The sequence below is a fragment of the Acomys minous genome, assembly GCF_964271855.1.
Source record: "Acomys minous genome assembly, chromosome: 15".
NCBI classification, from domain to species: domain Eukaryota; kingdom Metazoa; phylum Chordata; class Mammalia; order Rodentia; family Muridae; genus Acomys; species Acomys minous.
Window position 1 is genome coordinate 25,236,969 of NC_140497.1, and position 9,784 is coordinate 25,246,752.

At 41.8% G+C, this 9,784-nt stretch overlaps 1 protein-coding gene and 1 long non-coding RNA gene across 2 annotated transcripts in view; one reads left to right on the plus strand and one right to left on the minus strand.

Moving 5' to 3' along the window:
• TNKS (tankyrase) overlaps positions 1-4,935 on the minus strand; it is a 164,185-nt gene extending 159,250 nt beyond the window's left edge. The window contains exon 1 of the mRNA XM_084760366.1: positions 4,554-4,935. The gene's annotated coding sequence lies outside the window, so the exon portion shown is untranslated. The remainder of the gene's footprint in view (positions 1-4,553) is intronic.
• Positions 895-5,846, plus strand: LOC311585308. Its single transcript, XR_014775186.1, has 3 exons — positions 895-1,074; positions 3,255-3,411; positions 5,516-5,846. It is a non-coding gene; the product is annotated as an uncharacterized lncRNA (long non-coding RNA).
• The last annotated feature ends 3,938 nt before the right edge of the window (positions 5,847-9,784 follow it).

The window sequence follows — 9,784 nt, forward strand, 5'->3', positions numbered from 1 at the left end:
GCTAGTTAGAGCCAAGCATGTTGGCTTTGAGTCTAAGTTTTTTAACCTCAGCCCTTTACTCAGTGTAATTTGAGTTGCAGCATGTAACTCAAATACCTTTGCTCAAATGTTAGGAGTAGATGCCTATATCTGTGTTTGAGATGCGCCCAGATTTCTTTTTTTCTGCATGGCATTTTCTCCAACTCCACATAGTTGTCCTTTGATGGTCACATGTGAGCCACGATGTTTACACACATGCATCAAACACATTTTTAAAAAATATTTTATAAAAGAGAAGAATCAAGTGTGACAGGTTTAGCCTAAGCATCTGGGTAGAAAGAGTTCTACTTTTGCTAGGTAGAGAATAATTTAGGAGAGAATATCAAGAATTTGATTTCGACCCTTCCTGGTTTAAAATTTCCATTACACACTCAAGCATAGGTGCGTACAAGGGCCAGGAGTGCAAGAAAGAGGTCAGAGTAAAGACATAAACTGCAGATTCATCAGCATATAGAAAGCTTCTAAAACCATAAGCTTGATGAGGTCATCAAATAGATGACTATATAGCTAGAGAAGATACCCAAAGTCCGACCTTAAGACATTCTCATCCACTGCTTGAAATTAGCAGCCATCGAAATATAAGTTTAAATAGTAGAGTACCGTAGTCTGAAGAAAATGATCCAAGGAGTATGACGGCAGTATTATTGACCTCGGTTCCTTATCGCTCCTTGCATCATCATTGTTAGCCCTATGACCTCACAGATTTGTCCTTCCAGTTCCTGAGAGACTGACGCACTCCCACAGGCAGTGAGGCATCCGGGCTTGTGTTTCTTTGGGTGTTCTCTCAGAAGGCAAGGAAACATGGGACTTGATAGGACAATTGGTTTTAGATATTAATCTAGTGTACCCTGTATGCCTTGCAAATGTCATTGTATCCTGGCAACTACAACTGTGTTGATCCTGGCAATTGCCATTATATTCTGTTTCAGAGAAATATATTACAAGTCTGATTGCTCTCAAGAAAATTGCCATAGCCCCAGTCTTGCTGTGGCCCCTCCAACTGGCCTTGGATTTAATTCTTCATGACAATATCAGGTAACCTGACCATCCCATGTAAGAAACCACCCTCAAACCTAGTAGTGTGAAATGTTTGGTTTTGCTTTTTTATCTGTAGGTCAGTTGCAGGTGGGGTTTGGTCCAGGTTGACTTGAAGTCAGCAAAGTGGCTCATGTCTGCCCCACAAGTCTCTAGACTTTCTTGGGTAAGCACACTAACCGAGGCATGTTTCCTTTATTTCTTGATATAACGTAAGAGGGAAAATGGAAACACAGGATGCCTCTTAGTTCCTGACTCAGAACTGGCACGGGTCAGGTGAAAGCCTACTTGTAAGCAGCTGTGCTTACTTACAGACCAAGGTTACCTGACTAGTTAAAAGAATAACAAGGAAGTGGTAAAGCCGTGCCAGATCTGCCTACGTGGGAGAAAGAGAAGCAAGAACAGTGCAGAGAATGGCTCTGCATGTAGCTACACAGGGAAGTGGGTGAGGGTTAGAGAGCAGTTTGGAGGAAGTAGGAACTGTATCAGCTACCAAGAGAAAAACCAAATAAAAATAGTGGATACAATTTTTTTCCAATGAATGTTGGTACAAAGGGAAGGAAAGGGCTATAGTAACAACAAAAAGGAGTGATGCTAGGAGAGGACTTTTCTTTTATGGATATACATTTGCTTTGTAATATTGCATTATGGTTCATATACTTATTAACAAATAGATCCTGCTTGTGTTATTTTTGCATAAAAAGATTTGAACTTCCCTTAGGGCAGTTGAAATATCATTATGATTTATTCTATTCAATTTCAAGCATTTAGAATATCGTATTTTCTATTTTCCTTTTGTATGCTAGGTTCATTGATCTACATATTCATATAAATATGGTCCACCCATATAAAGTACATATACTTTGGAGGCTAGGACACATGCCTTTAATGTCAGCACTCAAGAAGCAGAGGCAGGTGGGTCTCTGTGAGTTTAAGGCTAGCCTGGTCTACATAGATCCTACATAGATACAGGATAGCCAAAGCTGCCTAATTGAGGCCCTGTCTCAAAAAATAGATCATACATACATACATACATACATACATACATACATTCATACATGTATACATAAACAAAGTATGTATGCTTTGGGCTGAGGAGATAGCTTTAAAATACTTGTACAAGCATTAGGATGGGAGTTCAAGTGTTAGAACTCATGTAAATACAGAGTGTGTGTAGTAGCCCACCTGTAAGTTCAGAGGTTGGAATGCGGAGACAGGGGATGTGGAAAGATGGTTAGCCAAACTAGTTTTATCCAGCAGCTCTGGGTTCAATCAAGAGGCTCCGCTTCAATCAATAAGACAGAGAACAACGGAGGAACATTCCCAAAGTCAACTTTGGACTTTTACATGTACATCCACACACATATGATTATCTACACACCCACACAAGTCCACACACTCGTACAAATAACATACATACTTTGAAGAGTTTGGCACAGTTAGAGCTCTGCAACAGTTGCTGCAATCAATACTAAAACCTGTAAGCACACCATGAAGAAAACTCACGTCAGCTAAAAAGCATTCATTAGAGAGTTGTTTAAGATGGAAAAAAAAATTAAGCATGTCTTTATAGAAATGGTTAGAATTGTGGAGGAAGTTCATAATATAGGAACGGGGGTGGGGGTGGGGCGGGGGGAGTATCCTTTACAGCACTGGGCTGCTAGTGGCCATTCCTTTCCAAAATGCAAATTTGAGTCACCACCACAAAAAGAAGTGTCAGCAGCTGTGGTGCACATAAAAGAAATGTAAAACGAATAACAGAAGGGCCTTGGATAGACCAGCTACAACTAACTCCTTGACCGGAGGCAGACATTAGGATTAAATGTGGTATTCTTTCTCTTCTCCTGCAAATGTTTACTTACGTTCATCTTTGTTTCCTTCCCTCTCTTCCCAGTGTACTCTCTACAAAGAGTGTATTATTAGTGGCTACTTTGGTATAATAGCATTGAAGCTACAGGATGTCAAAAGATGGCACCCCAGAGAAACTTTGTTCTTTTGTGTCACTGTTATTAGAAGAGGATTATCTGATAGCCTTGTAAGGAAGTGGCAGGTATACTGAGTTAAGGCAATGTTTGTACAACTAATTGTTCCCTTAGAACACATGACAAAGGAAGATTGAGGAGAAAGCTAATTAGAAACTCTTTAAAAATTCAAAGTCTTTTCTTTTTCTTTTTTCCAAGGCACCTACTCTCACAAAGGAAGACTGTAAATTCCATCTCTAGCAGGAAACCTGAAAACTTAAGCTAGATAAGTAACTCTGAGGGAAAAACAACAACAACAACAACAACAACAAAAAAAAAAAAACCAAATTGCTGTTGCAGGAGTATATTTATAGTGGTGAGAAGCTAGAAGCAATATAAAAAAAATCAGACACTCATTATTCAATTTAAGACACTCCTTTTGTTAGAAATCATAAAGTCCTATTCAAACGACAGATTGGAGAGTGTGTAAGGATGTGGGAAAGCATTTACAAAGGACTTTCAAGGGAGTAATGGAAGAAATAGTGTTCATCCTTGAGGGATGGGAGGACAATGGGGAGACGAAGCTTTGGCATCTCACCTTTGCCTGAGTCCAGGTTAGTTCTCTGGCCCGCCATATGACTTTGGCCAATTAGCTGAGACTCACTTCCCCCATCTACCTATATGACTACTAATCACTGAGTTACGAAGACTTGTGAGTTAACATACACAAAATGTCAAGCTTAGACATTATACTCCTCTTTTCTACGCCTTCACTAATAAAAATAGAAGACAAAACAATGTACATGGTACTATAACTACATAGACTATTGTAATTTATTGTTAGTTTTTCTAAGTACTGGCCCCTTATAATTCGTGTCCTTTGTCTCTGAACAAAGGAAAGAAACAATAATTGAAAAAAAAAAGCCAGGCGTGGTGGCGCACGCCTTTAATCCCAGCACTCGGGAGGCAGAGTCAGGCGGATCGCTGTGAGTTCGAGGCCAACCTGGTCTACAAAGTGAGTCCAGGATGGCCAAAGCTACACAGAGAAACCCTGTCTAGAAAAACCAAAAAAAAAAAAAAAGGAAATTCAACAGTACGTGAATTAAACCCTAATAACCCCAAACTTAGTGGGATTGAAAAAGCCAGGACCAAATAGCAGAGCACACAACGATGCAAAGGGTTAAACTCTTTGTGTACCCTAAAATTTATCCGTGGAGCCCCTCCTTGTTTGCAGGTGAGGTCTTTGCAAGTAGCATTCATAGCGCAGCCACTCCAGGACAGTGTGGTGTGGCATGGGCGTGGTTCATAGAGGCAGCCAGCAGCAGAGGGGAGCTAACAAGGGACCAATGGCAGATATGCTTACTGGCAGGGGTAATGATAGAAGAAGTAAACTAACTAACAGGGAGGGCCCACAGTGGTATGTGGCCCCAACTGTACTAGTTGCATTTACTCTTTCCAAATCATACTTTCCACCATGCTGCTAGAGTCCAACAGTGATTAGCTGGACAGGAAACTCACCTGGGATTCCATGATGACAGGCTGGACAAGGGAGACGTCAGACGTTCACTTAGCTTTGCCACAATACACACCACCCGAAGGTTCAGGGCAGCCAGCTGGACCAAGAGCACGTGTCTTCTCCACCTACTCCTTTGCCATACTGCTTACAGGGATGGAGGTTTTATTGGCTAGGTGATGTAAGCATTGGCATCCCTAACTGGCTGTTGTTCCTTGTGAGGCCAGCATTCCCCAGAGCAGCTGGCATGTCCTACGAGGAGGAAGCAGGTTCTCTTAGCAGATAGTAGCAATTGTGGTTCCCAGAGTCCGTTGGATGGCACTTATAGTTCACTCCAGTCTGGGCCTGCGTAGCCCTCTTCCATTGCTCCCTTGGCCTAAGTGGAGGCTTGTGAACATACAGCATCTGAAGTCCTATTTGTGAACTCATTGGATGGAGATGATGTCACAAAGGCGGGGTCTTCATTATGAGATTAATGCCCTGAGGGGTCACCAGGGAGAGTCCCTTGCCTTTGTGCCATCCCCACCTGTCCTGTAAACCCACACAGGGGAGGATGGTGTTCTGTAAGACAGGAAGGCACTCACCAGAATCTGACTATGCTGTCACTCTGACCCTAGATTTCTAACTTAGCCAGATGTGGTAATACATGCCTATAATTTCAATTATAGAAATGAGACACTACGCCTGTAATCGTAGCACTTAGGAGGCAGAGGCAGGCAGATCTCTGTCAGTTTGAGGCCAGCTTGGTCTACAAAGTGAGTCCAAGACAGCCAAGGCTACACAGAGAAACCCTGTCGCTAAAAAATAAATAAATAAACAAACAAACAAATAAATAAATGGAAGAGAAGAGAAAGTTGAGGCAGATTGATCATGATAATTCTGGACTACATTAGATTCTGTCTAAAACAAACACACAGCCCACCAAGAACCTTAAAATACAAAATTGACCTTGATTTTATACTTCTAGAACAATAAGAAAATAAATACGAGGTGTAAGCCCACAGCCGACGGCATGCAGTTCCAGCCACTCAAGCAGGACTAGAGCAGGTAAAGGCCCAGGAATTGTAGCTATATTCACATTCTACGAGGAGATGAGAATTAAGCGAGAGAAACAACGGACACCTTAAGAACTAGTAAGAAACCCAACCTCACATTATAAAATCAGTGGTGGTGTTTTTTTTAAATATTGAATTTATAATCTAAAAATTGTCTCAGCTATGAAAAATGATTTCAGGATTGATTCGTCTTTTTCATCTTTGCATCCAATTGTCTCAGCAACACCTGCACTTGTGCTGTTCCCAGGCATCTCAAATGTAATAGATGGACAACTGACTTATTCTTTCTTCCTCCTAAAATCCACTTGAACCCTAGTCTCTTCCATCTTAATTATTAGTTGTTAACTTTTTAAAATGATCTTTTAAAGGATTTATTGTTTATTTATTTATTTGTGTTTGTGTGTGTGTGTCTGTGTGTGTGTGTGTGTGTGTGTGTGTGTGTGTGTACCAGAAGAGGGCCAGACCCCCTGGAACTGGAGTTGCAGGCAGTTGTGAGACACCTAACGTAAGTGCTGAGAACTGAATTTGGGCCCTCTGGTAGAGCAGCAAATGCTCTTAATTACTGAGCCATCTCTCCACCTCCAAGGTTTTGTTTTGTTTGTTTGTTTGTTTTTGTTGTTGTTGTTTTTAACATAGAATCACTAGTTTACAGCTGGGGCTGACCTAGAATTCACACTCCTCTTGCTTCATCTTCCCCAGCACTGAGATTACAGACATATGTCGTCATGTGTACTGTCCCTATCGTATCATGGTACCATTCACTAACTCATCTGGTCAGCCTGGAAGCCTAAGAATCATTTTGAATTTATCTATATTATACACTAATAGCATCTAACCCAGTCCACCAAAGGCTAAGCCACCCACAATTCCTAAAAATGCAATCTTTCGAATACACTATAAATTAGCCTATGACCCACCAGTGTCACTTTGTGAGAATTAAAGCACTGTTCTTCAACCTCATTTCTGTACTGTCACTTTGTTACTTCCTTCTCTGGCCGAGCTCATTGCCTTTTGGCCGTCATTTAAAAATTTTAAATATCTTTAATTATGATATATACACATACGTAAACATATAAAACATAAATGGACACCGTAACAAATTAGTAAGTAAACATTAAAGTGTCACCTAAGTCAAGAAGTAAAACACTTCCAGTATCCCAAGATGCTCTCTTCAGTCCCTTTGTCCCCTGTAAAAACAACTATGCTGGATTTTATGTGAAAATTGTAGCCTTGGTGTGACACATGCATTTAATCCCAGGACTGGGGAGGCAGAGGCAAGTGGATCACTGTAAGTTCAGTGCCAACCTGATCTACATAGTGATTTCCAGGACAGCAAGAGCTACATTGTGACACCCTGTTTTGAAAACAAACAAACAAGCTAATCTTCATCTTATTTTTCTAGCATGTACTATAAGGAAGAGTGATGTGGACTGATTCCTCAAGTCTATGTACTGAAGATGTTTTCACTCGTTGCCCTATCTCTACCCATCTTTATCCTTTTTCCCCGAGCATGAGAGTATATAATACGATGTTGACCTGTCTACAGTTTGAAAGCAGAATAACCTCTGAGAATAATCCCAGACTCCCCCAGCCCCAGACTCTAGAACTATTTGAAAAGAAACGCTTCTGTTACCTAGTCCTTAAAAACTGTTCTATACCAGCTCAAACTGGGTGGAGAGTGGGGGTGGGCAGAGTTCAGGAAGTGATAGGAAAGAGCTTGAAGCTCTCGGCTGGAGAGTCCACTTGGGTTTGCACTGTTTCCGTGTTTTGTATTTTGCTCAGTAGCACGGCTTCAAGGGTGGAGTTGTAGATTATCCAGAGCTTGAAGAAAAATACGATCAGCCAGCCAGAGGAAAATCATGGGTAATAGAGTCCAGTAAACTCAGCAGGGCCCTTGAAGAACCCTCAGTGCACCCCAAAAAAGAGGTTACTATCCTACCCATGGAGAGACCATTTCAAACATTGTTATGCTCACAGAAAACCAAAAAAAAGAACAGTTTTTGGGGCTGGAGAGATGGCTCAGAGGTTAAGAGCACTGGCTGCTCTTCCAAAGGTTCTGAGTTCAATTCCCAGCAATCACATGGTGGCTCACAACCATCTGTAATGAGATCTAGTGCCCTCTGTACATGCAGAAAGAACACTGTATACATAATAAATAAATAAATCTTTTTAAAAAAGAGAGAGAGAACAGTTTTCACCCCTTTCATTTCCTTCCTCCCTGATTAATCTTGGAGATACAGACTCTAAGGCTACTGTGTCAGAGTCCCTCAGAGGAACAGGACATGTATCTGTACCTATGCTGAATTAGAGTGTGTCAATACATATGTGCATATATACATTATGAAGGTAGACTGTGGACTCCCTCAATCTACCACCTACAATATCGGGGAACTAAGAAGACCAGTGGTGTGATTCAGGCTAAGTTCAAGCCTTAGAGGTGGGGTCAATGGTGAAATTCTTAGCCTGAATCCAAAAGCCTGAGACCCAGGATCTCTGATATCGCTTGGCAGGAAACACAGGTGCTCCAGCTCAAGCTGAGAGAGTGGATGTATCTTTTCTACTCAGAAGGTTGGGTGACGGAGACATCCTTACACACTTTCCCAGTGATAGTATCTTCCCAGATGTTTTTAATATTCCTTAGCTAAGTCACGTAGACACATTACATCAACTTCTGGGGCCTCTAGGCATGCTGGGAAAGAGAAGAGAGAGATTGTAAATGTGCACAACTCTGTTATCTTGAAGGCCTCATGAACCCACATATCCAATCATAATAGTGCTTTTATTTTACATAACACTAAAAAGCGTTAGAGACAGCCCATAAATGTGAAACAGGTAGATGTGCAATTATCACTGATACCCGCCAACTCATTCCACACGGGAAGGTCATGACCTTCTAGGCACTGAAGGAGTTGTTTCTGATTGCTTCTGAGAGCAGATAATCCCTATGGGTTGGATGGTTTATATAGGCAGACTGCCCAGAATCCTACCACCAGTCCCCTGAGAGAGCTCCAAGTCAACACAAGAACACCCAAACACAAGGTTATGAACACCAGTAGTTGGTATCTTTTTTTTTTTTTAAGGTATCATTTTATTCTTGAACTCCTGTGGCCCAGTTGAACATCTGCCAAGCCATTAGAGCAGTGTCGATTGGATTTACACCTCAAGTGGACTTACACTTCGTGAAGGGGTCTCCTTCCATTATCACAGAATGTTATATTGGATTTCCTTTCTGGTTACTTAGGAAAGAAAGAAAGAAAGAAAGTGGATAAAAAGTGACAAATGTAGGCAATTATCTTTACAGTCTTCGACAAATACAGTACTCTCAGAATTCTTTTTCCCCCTTTTTCCTTTTGGCCCTCTGAGAAAGAATTCCTTGGGCAATTTTAACTTATTGAAAAATCTATAGACTTCAGCCAACCCTTCCTAAAGAGCAAGAGAATCATTATGGCTTTTCTGAAGCACAAAAAGTGATGCTTAGCTTTAATTATACCAAGGTTTTATTGATTTGGCTGGCTTAATGTCTTAAGCCTCAATTAACATCAGAGAACTTATAATCATCATCACTCAGGCCGGGAGGGGTGGAGGAGCTCAGAAAAGGAGGAGTTATTAAGTATGGGAGCACTAAGGTGGCTCTATCCACGGAGTGCACTCAGGCACTGCTCAAATGAATACAAAGCAGATGGAAAGCATCCAAAACTAAGTTAACTAAAGAACTTCTCCCAAGGGCATGTGACAATAGTAAGAATGATACCAGGGCATCCATTTGCTGAGTTCATATGGAATGGTTGCTGTTAGGTCTCAAACCCTGGCACAAATGGCTGAGCAAACATAGCAAAGCAGACCTGGTCAGCATCTTTCAGTCTCTAGCTGTTTCAGGGTCCTTCTGGTTGGCTGACTCCACACCCTTCCCTAAACTTTCCAGCCCAGGGACTAGGCTGCCCTTCCCCCCAGCTGCCTTTCCCTATATAATGCAGCCGTTTTGGTTTCTTCTCTGAGTTGAGCCTCCTGGCTGCTGCATCTGGGTCCTCTCTCCTTCTCCCTTTCCCTCTCCCTCTCCCCTCCCCCTCCCCCTCCCTCTCCCTCTCCCTCTCCGTTCCCCCTTTCCTCACGTGCCTCTGTGTCATGCCACTCTGGACTCTCCCAGTTGTCCCTGCCTCTGACTACACTCTCCCTTTATTCAC